The following is a 15,200-nucleotide window of genomic DNA, read 5'->3' on the forward strand; positions in this document are numbered from 1 at the left end:
GCAGCTAATTCCCATCCATCACTTTCTGAGTCCGGGGAGATGGCAGTGAATAGTAGCAACCCTGGGGAACTAAAGGAAATCTTCACATACAGCTGTTAAGTACTAAGCGGGTTATCAGCGATTACGCTAATTTTAGCATTTTATTAGCACTTGAAGAGATTCCTCCCCACCCGCTTCTGATAGTTCCCATCCCTTCAAAGAGACTGCCGCTATACAAGCCAGGGATTCAGGATCCAGCCAGCACAGCTTCTTCCACCAGCACTAGTTCTGCTCAGAGCCTGTGGCCCTGCCCCCATCACCTCCAATAACTCATTCCCACCACCTGCCAGGCGTTTCCGCTCCTTCCTTGTGCTAAATGCCAAATCAGCTGTTTATGTAGCTGTGCTCTGAGGGAGCAGAAAGTTCCAGTGAGGAGATGGGAGCAATAACCTTGTTTTCTATCATTGTTTCCAAACAGTCGCCAGGAGTCCTTACAAGGTAAAATAAACAACTCGAAACTCAAGTACTTCCTTAATACATGGTTGGGACAGGTAAAGGGAGTATTAAAGGACAGAACTTCCTACAGTATAAGAAAAAAGCATCTAATGGAGCCTGACCCAAAGTCCACTAGAAGTCACTAAGTAGACTCCTGCTGACTTCAGTGAGCTTTGGATCTGTACTACAAAGACAGCCAGCTGCAAAAGCTGCTACAGTCAAAGGAAAATGTGCTATGAAGGAGCAGTGGCCTTGTAGCTGAAGTACTGGCATGGTTTCAAGAGACTTTTGTTCAGTGTTTAGCTCCACCACTCCTGACCCTTTGCAAATTATTCAATTCCTCTGGAAAACAGCTTCCCTTTCACACTGTAGGTATCTCATCCAATCAGCTTAAACATGCAGAAATTTAGGGACATCTGTGAGAGGAAACAATTTTATGGAGAGACTCGCCAGCACCATCCCAGAGGGTATGGCTCTCCTGTTATGGACCCAATAAGGTCTGTTTCCCCTGCAACCCAGTACTACAGTGAGTGTTCAACTTGTATCCTAGTTCCCCTCAGGCTTCTCCTTATCTAGCTGGCCAGCCATTGGAATGGATGGCTAACACAGCACAGAGGTCAATGCATGCTGGCAGGTTCTGCTGAGATCCAAGTGCCTGTGTCCATCTTAAAAGATATGGCTGCATGACTCCAATCCAGCCAAGCAGATGAGCATTTATCTAACTCTTGAGCATATGAACAGGACTATAAAAGTCAAGGTAATACAAACATAATTGCTTTCCTGGATGGAAGATCTGGGAGAAGTAAGCTGTGTTTTCCTGGAGAATCAAGGAAGCTAGTCAGTCTTAATATTATTTGCACACTTGCCAGAATATCTTCCTCCCAGCAGTCAGGCTTTTGGCAGTTAAATGCAAACCATCTATCGTAATATTATTCTTCTGTGTAAGAAACAAGCACAAGAAACACTTCAAAAAAACTATCCAAGCAAAGGCACAAATTCAACCCCAGAATTTAAATTCTAAAATCATTTCATAGCACAGAAAGATCAAACTACAAATAAGCTGCAAAAGACATTACTAACTTAACATTCCGTTATTCCTTTTTTCCAAAGTGTGATTCTTTTCTTCAAGCCAAGCATACTTTGCTGGGACCAAACTTTCACAGTAGATTTCCTGTGCTGTGGAATTGATGAGATAAAGCAGTTACTTAGGACTAACAAATCACTTCATTAAAGAAACCCTTTCATAAATATTTTCAACAGCAATTAACACCCTAGCGTAAAAAACTCATTTTGTGCTACATTCCTTGATCAGGCAAGATCTCCCTCCTAACATCATGGTTTCAGGACATGGTCTTAATTTTGAAGGAAAGAAAGAACCATGACTCTTGTCATTGCCTCCACATTAGCTATTTGCTTTCTTTTAGGCAGGAACAAACAGTCAAAGGTTGGACAGAGCTGCCTGCCCTCAGTTCTCAAGCCACATGAAAAATGGACTGTCCAGTGTTTTTCTAGCTGTTTCATAAGTCTCTGGGGAGCTAGGATAACTTAGTGCATTTCTTCTAAGCAGAGGTGAACAAAAGCATACTCTCACCTGGGGTCCAGGTTGCTTCTAATGCGTATCCTCATTTTGCCAGCATTTTATGATAAAGGTCAGCCCTGGCAGGTAGAAAAGGTAGAAAATAGAGCTAAAAAACTTGAAAAGTTCTGGGTTGTTTTTCTTTTTATGTCCCTTTGCCTCAAGTTAAGGGCCTGTCTGTGAAGTTAACAATACGCTGAGCTAACGTTCTACAGTACATCTCCAAGGCTGTACAAAATCCCAGAGTCAGTGTGGTCCCTGGTGAAGCAAGATCCAAAGCAGAAACACAAGAGATGTTGCAGGAGGTTACTTGGTGACTTTCATTCTGCACATTAAAATATATGTCCTATTAAGACACAGTATAAAGGCAGCATTTTGAAATTGTAACATTAAAAGACTATATGTTTTTGTTTTTTTTAAGGTTTTTTTCATTAGGGTTTTTTTAACAGGTTTAGTTCTGCTATGGTTGAAATGACTATTCTCTTGTTTATTTGAACAATCCAATATTACAATGCAGTAAAAACACAATATGTTGGAAGAGAAAACAGACAAATCATTTCAACCCAGTGTTAGTTTACCAATTAAATTACATCTAAATATTTTATGGGGTTCTAACCTTATAAAATAAGTCAATGAATAATTGTAAGGGTGCAATTCTTCAAGATATTTCCATGTTTTAAAAGACCCTCCATTTCTGTAGGGAAAATTCAGAAGTAGCTAAATAAATGTGAGTATATGAACTGATTATAAAAGCCCTACTGAACTGGAGTAACAATAATGCCTCAGTCTTGAAAACACAGAAAGCAAATGCAATTTTACATTTAAAGATCTGAAAACAAACTCAAGGCTAATATTTTCAGGGGGAAAAAAAAAACTTTGATCTCTTTTTCTTTCGGGGGGGAGCCAATATCAACATGAGTGATTTTGTACTATATTCAGGAGTCTTTATGTGGGTTAATAACGTTAAAGTTATTCCACTACTTTTTCAGACTTCTCTGGAATCAGCTCCTTGGTGAAAAAGAGCCCTATTGAAGACTCCTGAATTTGCATAGCATGTGCAAGATATTTAGATTTATATTCCATGTTGGTTTGGTGTATTTAGAGTTTACTCAGGCATATGCAATTCATTGGCTGTATTGTCATCTTCACAATGAACAAGTATACTTGCTTCATCTGCAAGAAATACAGCTTTAAATGTAGAAAATTAAATTTCCACAAGAAAATGTGTTCCATGAAAATTTCCATCAATAAAGGCTTAGCTCAAACATACTGAGGTTGAGAGATTTTGATTTGTGCTGAGCCTGCCTAGGTGCAGTGCTACTTAGCTAGCAAAACCATGAAGTCATCTGAAAATGGCTCCTTCAGAAGTGCTCATCTAGTGACAGTTATTTACATTGCAGTTCTCTAAGAAACCTTTGGCTGTCATGATTCTTTTGTGTTCAGTGATTTTGGCCACAGAAACCAGCAGACCTTGCCGTGAAGACTTTACAAACCTTATAAAGGAATCGTAATTATCTTGAAAACACAGAGAAAGGTGACATCAGTGATGAAAAACTGAACGCACTGAAATACAGAGACCAGAAACCACAAAAATTATCCATCAACTCACAGATTCCATTCAAATCAGATCCAAAACCCCACATCAGTTGTGTGACTCACGTCATCCTTTTTGCTAGCTGGGAGACACACTCACATGTAGCAGCAATGTGCTTCACAATGTCTGTACTGCAGGGTTTCCCCAGAAATTTTAGTGCTAAACACAAAAATTATCTAAAGAAATCTGCTGTCAGTGGGTCTGGTTTGATATTGGTGGGACATCATAGTTCACTTCTCTTACTGACACCAATAGTTTGTTGGAGCTAATGTCCAAAATGGCTCTAACATTGGCACCTTAAGTCATTTTCTGGTCCTAGTAATATGCAGCATACCTGGGACAGGGTGAAGTTTCTAGTATGATCAGAGCTCTGTCCCATGGCAGATCACTAAAACAGTTTGGCTGTTATGGCTGCCAAAGGAAATGCAGAGGGAATATAGCTGCCATCACCACATACGTCAGAGCAATGCACAGCAGAGAGAAGATTCATTCAAAGTAAAGGAGAATACTGGCTCAAGAACAAAGCAGCATCTAGAGCCATGAAAGAATTTGGGCAAAACGATTAGAAGATGAGTCACCAGAACAGCCTGGGGAGCTGTTTGGACAGAGTACTCCAACAATCAGTGAGGGAAGTTTGAAAAGTTTATGATTTTACAGTGCAGAACCCATGACGACAGCAGAAGGCTGGATTTCCATCTCAGTAAGACCTATCCACTCCTTTTCCTGCATTCCTTCCAAATCCCTGATCCTGCATCACCACAGGATTTGCCACTAGTTTCAGTAGGATCAGTTCAACTACTGCAGAACACGTGCTTTCTACAGGGCAAGAGAAAAGAATTCAGAGATCATGAAGTACTGATTACTTTGCGCTTTTCATTTTCATTCTTTCATTAAGAATTTAGTATTTGTTTCCTTACTATTACATTAAGCCATAAAACTTTCCTTCAGGTCATTAGCCTTTTCTTCTAAAAGCAGTGGCTAATTTGGCCATGAAGCTGGTGCCCAGAGGAGAATAAAATGCACTTCAGATATGGGAGATACGCATTGCAACGTGCTTTCTAACTGCTTCTGTCTTTACTGGGACGTATCCACCAAAGCCTATAAGGAGACTGGATCAAAATAGATTGTCTACAGATATGTGTCATGATGGAACGTACAACAAAAAATTAAAACAAAGATAATGCACCTGTTCTGAACTACCATCATTTTGGATCCAAATGAAACTGTTCCCCTGAGTTTCTAATAACATAAGCATTTCAGATGTTCAACACCCAGTGGAAAAACAGCTTTACCTTTAAATAGAGTGGTCTGCCATGAACAGAAATTAAAGACATTGGAGCACTACTTGCTTCTTTATCTACTGCAGAATCACTCCAGATCATTTATTTACCTATCAGTCACCTGTATCATTTAGAGCTATTCTTCTGTGAATAAAAGTCTACGTGATTATTTTCTAACTTGACAAAATAAATCAAGAGGGAGGATACAGGAATACAATTGCTCTAACAGATTTGGATTATGGGATGCTAAGGTGGTAGCTCTCTGTCCAAGGAGCTTGCCAACACACCCTGTACCTGCTTAGTTTTAATAAAGTGTAGTTCACTAACTTCTGCTCTTTGATGCATGTCTATAAAACATTTGTTGTTTTTTTTTTTCTCTTATTTAGAGCCAAAAGCTTCAATGAATACAACCTTTTGGAAGAAAGCACACTAGTCAGTACAGCCTTGGAGAAACTCCCAGGTAAAAAACAATGCAGATTTCTTGAAATAAGCCTGTTTGCACTACATGTGAGATGAGAGCCACAGCAAGCATTTCAGTGACTGAGTATAAACACATGTGATGAAATAATTACATTAAGTATCAGAGCCAGAATTATTTGTAGGAACTGTACGACAGATATCAGTATTGTCTCAAACAGCTACAGCTATATTCTGAGCTAAAAATACAAAACAAAGCTTTATACCTTTAGTATAAGTATTCTTCATTACAGCTCTCTCCACATTCTTAGGAAGCAGCAACGTACAGCACTATCTACCTGTGAATCATTATGCAGGTTACAAAAAATAAAATAAAATTGAAATATAATGAACCAAATTACCTGGCTTGACTTAGAGACTGAGATCTCCAGCAAAGAATAGGTGTGGACACCTGATAAAGAACATACAACATTGCTCTCACATCACAAAATCTCGTGACTGTTTTAGCTATACATTTACAGCTTTCTCCTAAATTTGATACCATACCATTGAAGCATGTACTAATCTCCTTAGTTTCTGAATATAAAGCATGTGCCAATCCTAAAATATATTTTATTCTCTTCCAGATCACTAATGAAGAAATCATACCATCTAGGCACCCAAGCATACAGCTCACTGTTATCAATCCAAGAGGAAAACCTGCCATGCAAAACTTATGTTTTTCCAATAGACCTGTTGTTTTTGTGGTCTGTGCTGACCCAAATGATGACTGCAAAACCATTTTCAGCTACCTCACCATGAATACACCAGAGACCTTTTACACAGTGAAATAGATTGTGATGCATGGAAGAACAAAACAGCAAACAACAAAAAAAAGGAAGAGAAATAATGCGACTAAAAAGGTTGAGAAATATGGGAAGAAAATAAGTAGGAAGCATACAAGAAATATAACAAAAATCAAAAATAACTGGTAATACATGATGGATATAGGAAACTTCAGCAACATCCTATCCCTACAGAATCAGAGAGAATTTCCTACTTAATTCATTTGGGTTGGGATTCCTCCATTACAAAACAACAATGCCAAAGTAAATTCAACATGAAGTAAATAACTAGAAGTGGCATGACAACCTAAACTGCTGATGAACTGAAAGGAATTACCATGAAGGAAGAGGTGAGCCCTTACAGTAGGAGTGTATCTGGAACAAAGTTGATGCCAGCTACTTTCCAGTGAAGACACCTTGCCTGGATTTTATATGTGGAGACTTACTGCCCTATGCAGCAGAAGGCATCACTGAAAAAAGCATGCGTACAAGCAGCACAGTATGAGTTCAGCACAGTATGAGTTCAGCACAGTGATGTGAGATTCAGGGAGAGATTATAACTGTTAACATTAGGTTGTATCTACACAAGTAAATTAAGTGTGCTTGGGAACATTCCTAGGCATGGAGGCCAGCTGGCACAGGGCAGCCCAAGTCTCCAACAGTAAACACTCTTAACCTTCAAAACAGGGAGGCTGCATGCGAACAGTCGACGGAGGATGGTCCCAACAACGTCTGCTGCCAAACTGCACTGAAAAACTACCTGGGGCAACACTGGTTGGTGCATGCCAAAACCTCACCAGGGACTGTTCTAACAGTTCACCAGGGCGGGCAGTCATGCTCCCAGCCCAGGAACATTCCTGTGCATTGTTTAATTTATTAGCAGTGATATCTAGCTCCCTCCTTTCCCCTCCTTGTCTAGGTGAAGTATTTCTCTTGTATAGGACGTATTTTAGTAGCATTTTTCACTGATCCACCCCTTCTCCCACCCCTAACCACCTCCCCTCGTGTTCCCACACGCAAAGCATATGTGGGAAGGGCTGGTAAAAGCAACAGGAATGGTCCGACTTGAACTGCCTGCTATCTGCTTCACAGGGAGTGCTGTAGGGCATATCCACAGCAGGAGGAAGAAACAGTTGCGCAGAAGGACAAGAGCTTAATGTGCTTCCAAACATGCCCCACCTCATGTCCATGCAGGGACCTGACCGCACTAAGGTGTCCAGGGCTATTCATGACTAGTCAGTCAGGTAAGTACTAACACCAGCAGCACCCTACAACACAAGCTGCCTCATGCTCTTGGGGTTATGGATGGGCTGGGCCATCCGTCTCCATGCCTGAGCAGGTCTTCAAAAGACAAAAACTGGTCCGTGAAGTATATCTTGAGACTGCTGACTACAAACAGATCACATGGTTTTCTAATGGTCATTGCCTTCAGGCACAAAACCAGCAGCACTTAAATTATTTATTCTAAATACACTTTGACTAAGAAAACAATGCATTCCTTTCTCCAGTTTACCAGAAAAAATAATGATATTGGCTTGTACAGAAGAGGATGACAATTTGAATGAGAGCCTTACACAGATGTGTGTCTGTTTATACAAAACCCTCATCAGTTTAACTTGTATTTTCTGTCAGAGCACCATGTAGCTTCTAATAAATCCCAATTAAACCATAAGTTCAAAGCCTAGCAAGAATATATTGACAAATATTGACAAATATATTGAATACTGGGAATTGACAAGATGTCTAATTAAAGTTTGGGATATGTTGATACATGCTGCATGTCTAGATAGCAACTAACCCTTCACTGGTTTGCTGCAGCATATGATGGGATATTAGAAATCATTAGCAGGAAGTTTTTGAAAATGAGAGAGGAAACCAAGCTGACATGAGCCAGTGATTCTCAGATGAAAATTACCCATTTCTGAGTTCTTCTTGGTGCCTTCAATTTAAAGGAGCCCTCTCCCTTGCTGAAAATCTTAGGACATCTTTGTACTAGGGGTTCTGGTCCATCCAGTTGAGCAGATAGCCAACACCGTTTGCAAGAATGCCACAGTGAAGCTTGGTAAAACTCCTGATGTGAATATAGAGATGACTCTGACATAGATCTGTGATGTGTTAGCTGAACCTTCATCTATTTGTGAAAGTCTCTTGCTAAAATGACTCTAATTCTCTTCAAGGGCTGTAGGTTCACAGTACAGGTGCCCTCCCTAACGCCATTCTGCCCTCCTGAGAAGAAATGAACCTATCAGTCCCAGGTGGTACAGAGGCCTGGGATCAAGGCAAGGTATTGACATGTTGTCCTGTTTAGATGGTGTCTTGTGTCCCCCAAGGAAAAATTTCTCTACACCACCTCCTTGATATCAGTTGAAATTCAGCATAACTCTGCAAGCCCAGGGACACGTGCTGCAGCCGGGGCTTGGTAATCTGAGAACTGCCACATGTGCACTGGTATAAAATACCAAGCACAGTGCAGAAGAGGTAAGAGGCAAATTCAGCATCTCCAAGTAATTCAAGCCTGCGCCCTGATTTAACAAAGCAGAAGTTGAAAATTCTTGGTTTTTTTTCCTCTTTCTTTCTTTCTGGTTTTGTGAAGACTTCCCACAGTCTGTGATAGATGATGCTGGTTTGGAATACATTTGAAAATATAAAGTACTTTGAAAAGTATTCCAGGCATTATATCACATCCAAGAGCCATCCATATAATTTGTGTAAGGCTGATATTGCTTTAGCAAATACTGTAGAATAATACAAGAGAATCTACAGAAAAGCAGCGTTAAGTTCTATTCTAGCCCAAACCCTAACCCATGAGCAGAGTGCTCTTCAGCATTTGGAGTCTGCCATCTGCACAGCTTGTGGCCCAGTGTCATCCAAAAGCTATTCAAGACCACTCTACAAAGTTAACTGAAGTGCATTGGCACAAAGATCCACTTTGAAAGCTCAGCCATGATCGAAAGAGAAGCATGGATGCAGATTCAGCAGAACCTGTCCAGCAGGCAGAGCTCCATTTGTCCAGCCAAGCACATTAGCAGATTACCTGCAAGGCACCCATCCAGTCAAAAAGCAAAGAGTCGTTCCTAGACCCAAAGTCCTGAGTCCAGAAAGGTTGCTCAGTCATATCTCTGGAGATGTAGCAATGCACTGCCTCACTGCCTGGTGATGACAGAGACAACAGGCACTCGGGCCCAGGCAGGAAATGAATGTGTCACTATCTCACACACCAGTCCAGTTTTAACCAGACTACCATACATCATCCCAAACCCATAGACTCCCAAGTTATGTAGATGCTTTAATAAACTTGACCTCCAGTGCCTATGCCAGCACAGAGTGCAAAGGAAGCCCATCATCTAGAAAAATAGCGCTTCCATAGGGAAACAGCCCCTTTGAAAATTTTGCACCTTGTTTCCATGTCTGTCCAGAATTGGACGCTTCAGAGTTAAAATCTTCCCAGAACACAACTTGTGGGCCAGCCCACAAACCTTCCATTCCTTCTGTTATGCTTTTATTTTCACAGCAGTCCCACTGACTTCTTCTATACTAGCCAGAATAACTCAGCCATCATCCACAAAGGCTGATGGTTGACACCCCCAAGGGAGAGCAGTATCTCGCACGTAGGTCTGTATAGCAGTCCCTTTGAACTTTTAAGTCATTCACACAAGAAAGCAAATCTGACAAAAGCTGCAGAGCCTTCTGAACACCTCTTCAGACAGCAAAACTGAAACGCAGACTTCCTTTCCTGTGTCATTACACGTACACACACACCCTGCCCCAGAATCTGAGTTCGAATTCTTTGACACACATCAGAAACCTCTCAGTGTAGAATTTCTGAGACACCAAAATCCTTGAAGACAGACCTAACACAGACAACTATCTCCAAATTGTTTAATTGCTTTCATCAATTGAAAGTATCTTTTGATTCAAGAACAAATGCTTAGCAAGAACTTGGTGAAAATAGATGTAACCTCAGGGCTGAAAAGCAGAGCAACATCTATAATTTTTTTTCCTTTACAGATAAACAGAATTGTTTTTTAAGTAGCTCCCGAGAAGGACATCTAAGCATTGCTCCCATGAATAAAGCTGACAGTTCACATGACTACCAGTTCCTGCCTGCATGCAGAAGCTGCACGCCAGCAAACCTAATTGAAAATAATCTGTGATCTACACTTAGCATTCTTCAGAAAAGTGCTTTTATCCCATCTTTTCCCATCTTTCCTCCTCCCCTCCAATCTTAAATGAATCACGTATTGAATCACTGCAGCATGACTGTATTTGATCATGATTTATAGGGCACTGTCTGCCTTACTCAGTACGCAGTCTTGGTTGGGAGGAGGTATTTTGGACAGAAAAGAACAGGCTGTCAGCACTCAATAAATCATTAGTAACAGCCACTTCCTGAAGTTAAGACCAATATAAGATCAGCCTTCTAAGTGGACAGGTGCACAGAGGTGTCTCACGTCAACAGCTTCCCTGGAATATAACCCAAATTCTTGGTAACTACATTGAAATGTGGCACTGAGAAGACAGATTTTACTGACAGAGCTGCTAATAAACAGAGAAGCTCTAAACCCATTTAGGGACCAGATCCTACCATGATAAGCATTGTACTGAACACTTAGGTAGCACAGATTATCGTCCTTTGATTCCTGGAGGCAGCTACACAACACAGGCCCTTTAAGATAAATCTTCTTGCCCTTATTTGACAGAAGTACCCAATATCACGAGCAGTGAAGCTTCCAAATCTGCAACCTCAACACAAAGCCGCATGTAAGAAACATCAATGCAGGTTTGTTGGTTTTTTTTGTTTTGTTTTGTTGTTTTTTTTTTAAACCATCTCTCATCAGCATTCCCCCACCTATCATTTTCCCTTTTTCAACCTTCTTTTATCTCTATCACAAACAAACAAGTCTATAAGCAGCAGCACGTAGAGACTTCACTGTATGATAACACACTGATACTTGCACATACTGATCTATAGCAGTCACACTTAAATTGGTTGTGCATCATAAGACAGAAAAAGAGGTAGGGAAGTGCTCCCAGATAAGATCAGATGAGGATTACTTACTGTATCTTACCAAAAAGAAGGGTGGTTTTTGCTCTGAAAGAGTGAAACAATGACAGTAGATCCAATGTTCAGGATTAAGAAGCGACTTCAGATCAACTACATGACAGCTGCGTGACAACTGTAAAGCTTTTTTATATTTCAAGAAATACTGAGCATAGAACATTATTAAGAAAAGGGAAACAATGGGCCTGTCTTCTGTCCCTCACCACAGCTTTTCTACACCCCACTATTGTTTGCGTTTTACAGAAATAGCACACCCAGGTGCTGTTAGGCACAAGAGAAGGGTAGGTTTTCACTTCTCTTTAAGAGGGACCATTCGTTCCCAATACATCCCAAATAGCCTCAAGGCCATTATACCAGAGACGAATTTGGCTGACTGCTACAAAGAGTCTGCACTGCATTTCTTTGTTTGCTAAACACCGCCAGAGGGCTCAGCACTGTACTGTACACAGAAATATAGGTTCTGACCTGCAGAAAGCCTACACACAGAAACAGCGATTTGTTGGCAAACCCCCTGATGACATCTTCATAAATGATTCTTTTTTAAATATGTTCAATTACAAAGAGGAGTTACTGATTTTATAGTAGAATCATCAGGGAACAATTGTCCCCTATTGTTATTTAGATGTTCACAGCAGGCTGTCAAAGTGCTTTTAAGTGATTTATAAAGTAAAAGTGGAGATACACTTTCCCTCACTACAGGTCTGAAGGCCAGTCACTCTGATAAATCACTGAAGAAACTACAGTCTACTTCTAAGGCACATGGTCAGTCTATGTGGACCAAGGTCTTCTTTCTCGAAGCTATACGCTGCTTACCTATGCTAAATGCCTCCAATGCCATAGATCCCATCGCATCTATGATTTCTGATAATCTTTTCTTCAGGAGTGAATTTTTCATCTTAACTTCTGAGTACCGTGTGATGTACCTGACACTACCAAGACATAAGTCAGCCCCTTGGGATCTTGTCAAAAAACCTAACATAAGACAAAATGCTTGTAAGCTTTGATTAAAATACTTCCTCTTCCCCAGCACCAGATAATGACTCAATGATTTTGTCAATTGTATACTGCACTACCTTGAAACAGATACCATGTCAGGTAGAATTTATATGTGATTTAACTCAATTATGCCTTCAAAGAAGGTTCAGCAAGCTATGAACACTGCTATGAAGAGCAGGGAATACTCAGCGGCTGAGTCAGGGTTAAAGAGAGCATCTCTGATCATCAGTGATGAAAAGTGGTTGAGAACAGAAATCACTGCAACTACTTGTCCTAAACTATTGTCTTTCATTATGTAATTGCCAGAACATGCAGATTTAGGGAAATAACAGCTTACTATCCTGATTCATCACAAGGTGCTTGCAGAGAGGAAGTATTTGAATCAAAGTTTTAAAATGTTTTTGTTTTACAATAACTTCTTCATGAAGGGATGGGTGTGCAGGAAGGAATTGCCCAGTGCACTGGATAGCAGGTTAAGGCTTAAGAAACTTGAATTCTATGCTTAGCTGTGCCAAAAATTGCTTTCTGACAGCAGGCAAATCCCTTCACTCCTGTTTTCATTTGTTTCCCTTTCCCACTATACATCTGCCTTGGCTGTTAGGAAAGAGAGATTTATGACAGTCTTAGGGATTTAGTGGTGCAAGCACTTCTCCTCTCAAATCTTCAAATAAAGATGAAAACCACACCCTTTGGCTTAAAGCTGGTGGTTGCAGAGACTTGTACAGTACCTGGTATGGACCTCATATGGTGGGAGATCATAAAAATAAAAATGATGTCCCATAACACCATCATCACCATAGATATACAAATATTCATTGGCAAATAGCACCAAGAGTGTCCACACATACTCAGGTTTGCTAAATCAGATTTCTGCATAAGAACAGCGTAACAAGCCCAAGAAAAAGTCCATCTAACCTCTGATTCCACCACAACCACTGACAGGTACCCAGAGAACAGTAAAATAGTCAAGGTACACATGCAGTGATATTCAGCCAGAATACTCTCTCAATATCTGTAGATCTGTGATTTGTGAATTTCCTGAGCCACAGATGGTGTCTTTGCATTAAACCATTTTGGTAAATATTCTTTCTTGAATTTTCCAGTCTCTTGAGGCAATTTAACGTGACTTCTATTGAAGAAAGTTCTGAAATTTAATCTAGTGAGGTAATATAATGCAGTGCAAGCCAGGAAAAGAACAACAGATGACATTTTCTTATCATAAAGCATTCAAGGTGGTGTTTCAGCATCTTGGCATAAAATGTGGGTGCAAGAATCAGCACCCAGAAGAGGAAGGCACCAAACTCCTTTAGAAAGCACTCAGAAGCTCATAGGTACTGTAGACTACCAGTACCAGCCATTAATGTGCACTGGGTCAGTTCCACCCGCCATGTGATGTCACTGAAGCCAATAAGGTGTTTGGCTCAGTAGAATAAAACAGAAATAAGATATCCTCTCCTTTCCCAAGACAATGCATTTACTCTTATTGAGTCTATGATTAGATGATTCCTGATTTTCAGACAGATACTCTCCTCAAACATTAAGAGTTGTGAAAGGTTTAAGTCCCTCTTTTTACACTTCTGTTGTCACATGTACCGCACAGACACACCTTGAGACATCACCTCTGCTCAAAACAGTAAACAACATTCATAGATGTGGCAGACAAGAGCATCTCCCTTACTTTTTACAGGATTTACAGTATTAATATCTCTCATTTCACAGAGGAATTTTTTTGCTAAGAGGAGCATTGGAAGTTTAAGCCCCAGTAGAAAAGCCTTAATCACCAAACTTATTGCTGCATATGCCAATACCATGAGGGAACCAATATCTCCACACGTATGCTACAATTGTAGGACTGTGGGTGCCCAATCTTCTGGCTTGCCTGGGCCACACTGAGTGAAGAGAAATCGTCTTGGGCCACATATAAAATATGTAACATAGTTAACATATCTAAGTAACAAAATTTCTTTACTACTGGATTATTGATTTATTTTACAAAATAACACAAGTTCAACTTTAATAATTAAATAAGAAAACGCACGTTTGCTTAATAAGAAAAAACACATCAGCACAAGCACCCCCAACATGTAATACACACAGAGTTCAGTTCGACTGCGTGCATGTGGCAGAGTTACCACCACACTGCTCTCTCCCTCTTCAGCATCCACACTTAAGCTACACACAATCAACTCACGAAAAATATCACTAAAAATCACGTAATAACATTGTGAATTTATGATCTCAGGGGGTTGCATTACTGGCTGTCTCGAATCACATGCAGCCCACAGGGTGGACATGCCTGGTGTAGACCATTCAGTCTTATGCCCTTTCGCCCAATAACAGTCTCATGCTTCTGTCCTTTATTTGATAAGGGCACTCCCTGGATAACTTCTTTCTCTAAGTATGTGTAATACATATATATATAACAAGATCAACAACATGTGTGGTCTAACCTATGCTCAATAAGACACTGTATTTACCTTTTTGGCATTCTTGGAGAATGAAGACAACATCCTAGCAGCGTTCATCCTCTTAATCATAAGCCAAGATGAAATGTTAAGCCCCAAAGTAACAAATTGCATCCAAAATGATAGGCAACCAATTTAATGTATTCTCCATTTAACATAACAGTCATCCAGGAGATAAAGGACAGCTATCATCACCAAAAAGGGTTGAGGAAACATTAGCTCCAGTGTGGAGACTCTGAAACGAACAAGCAGGAGCATCATAACCAGACACTTGTCTAAATGGGGACACTTAAGGAAATTAACAGAAGTTAACCCAGGAGAAGTTTATTCAACCACATTAAACTCTTGGGAGACTATAATGCTCCTTAATTTATGACCTCAATGGAATTTTTCTTATTCCACTTCCAAAATTAATTAAATTAAAATGAATTTTATTTCCAAAATATATCATCCACTAATGGTCTAAAGCAGGTTCACTGCCTCATTTTTAACTCATAGCCATAGCTAATGCA

The sequence above is a fragment of the Meleagris gallopavo genome, chromosome 2 (assembly GCF_000146605.3).
Source record: "Meleagris gallopavo isolate NT-WF06-2002-E0010 breed Aviagen turkey brand Nicholas breeding stock chromosome 2, Turkey_5.1, whole genome shotgun sequence".
NCBI classification, from domain to species: domain Eukaryota; kingdom Metazoa; phylum Chordata; class Aves; order Galliformes; family Phasianidae; genus Meleagris; species Meleagris gallopavo.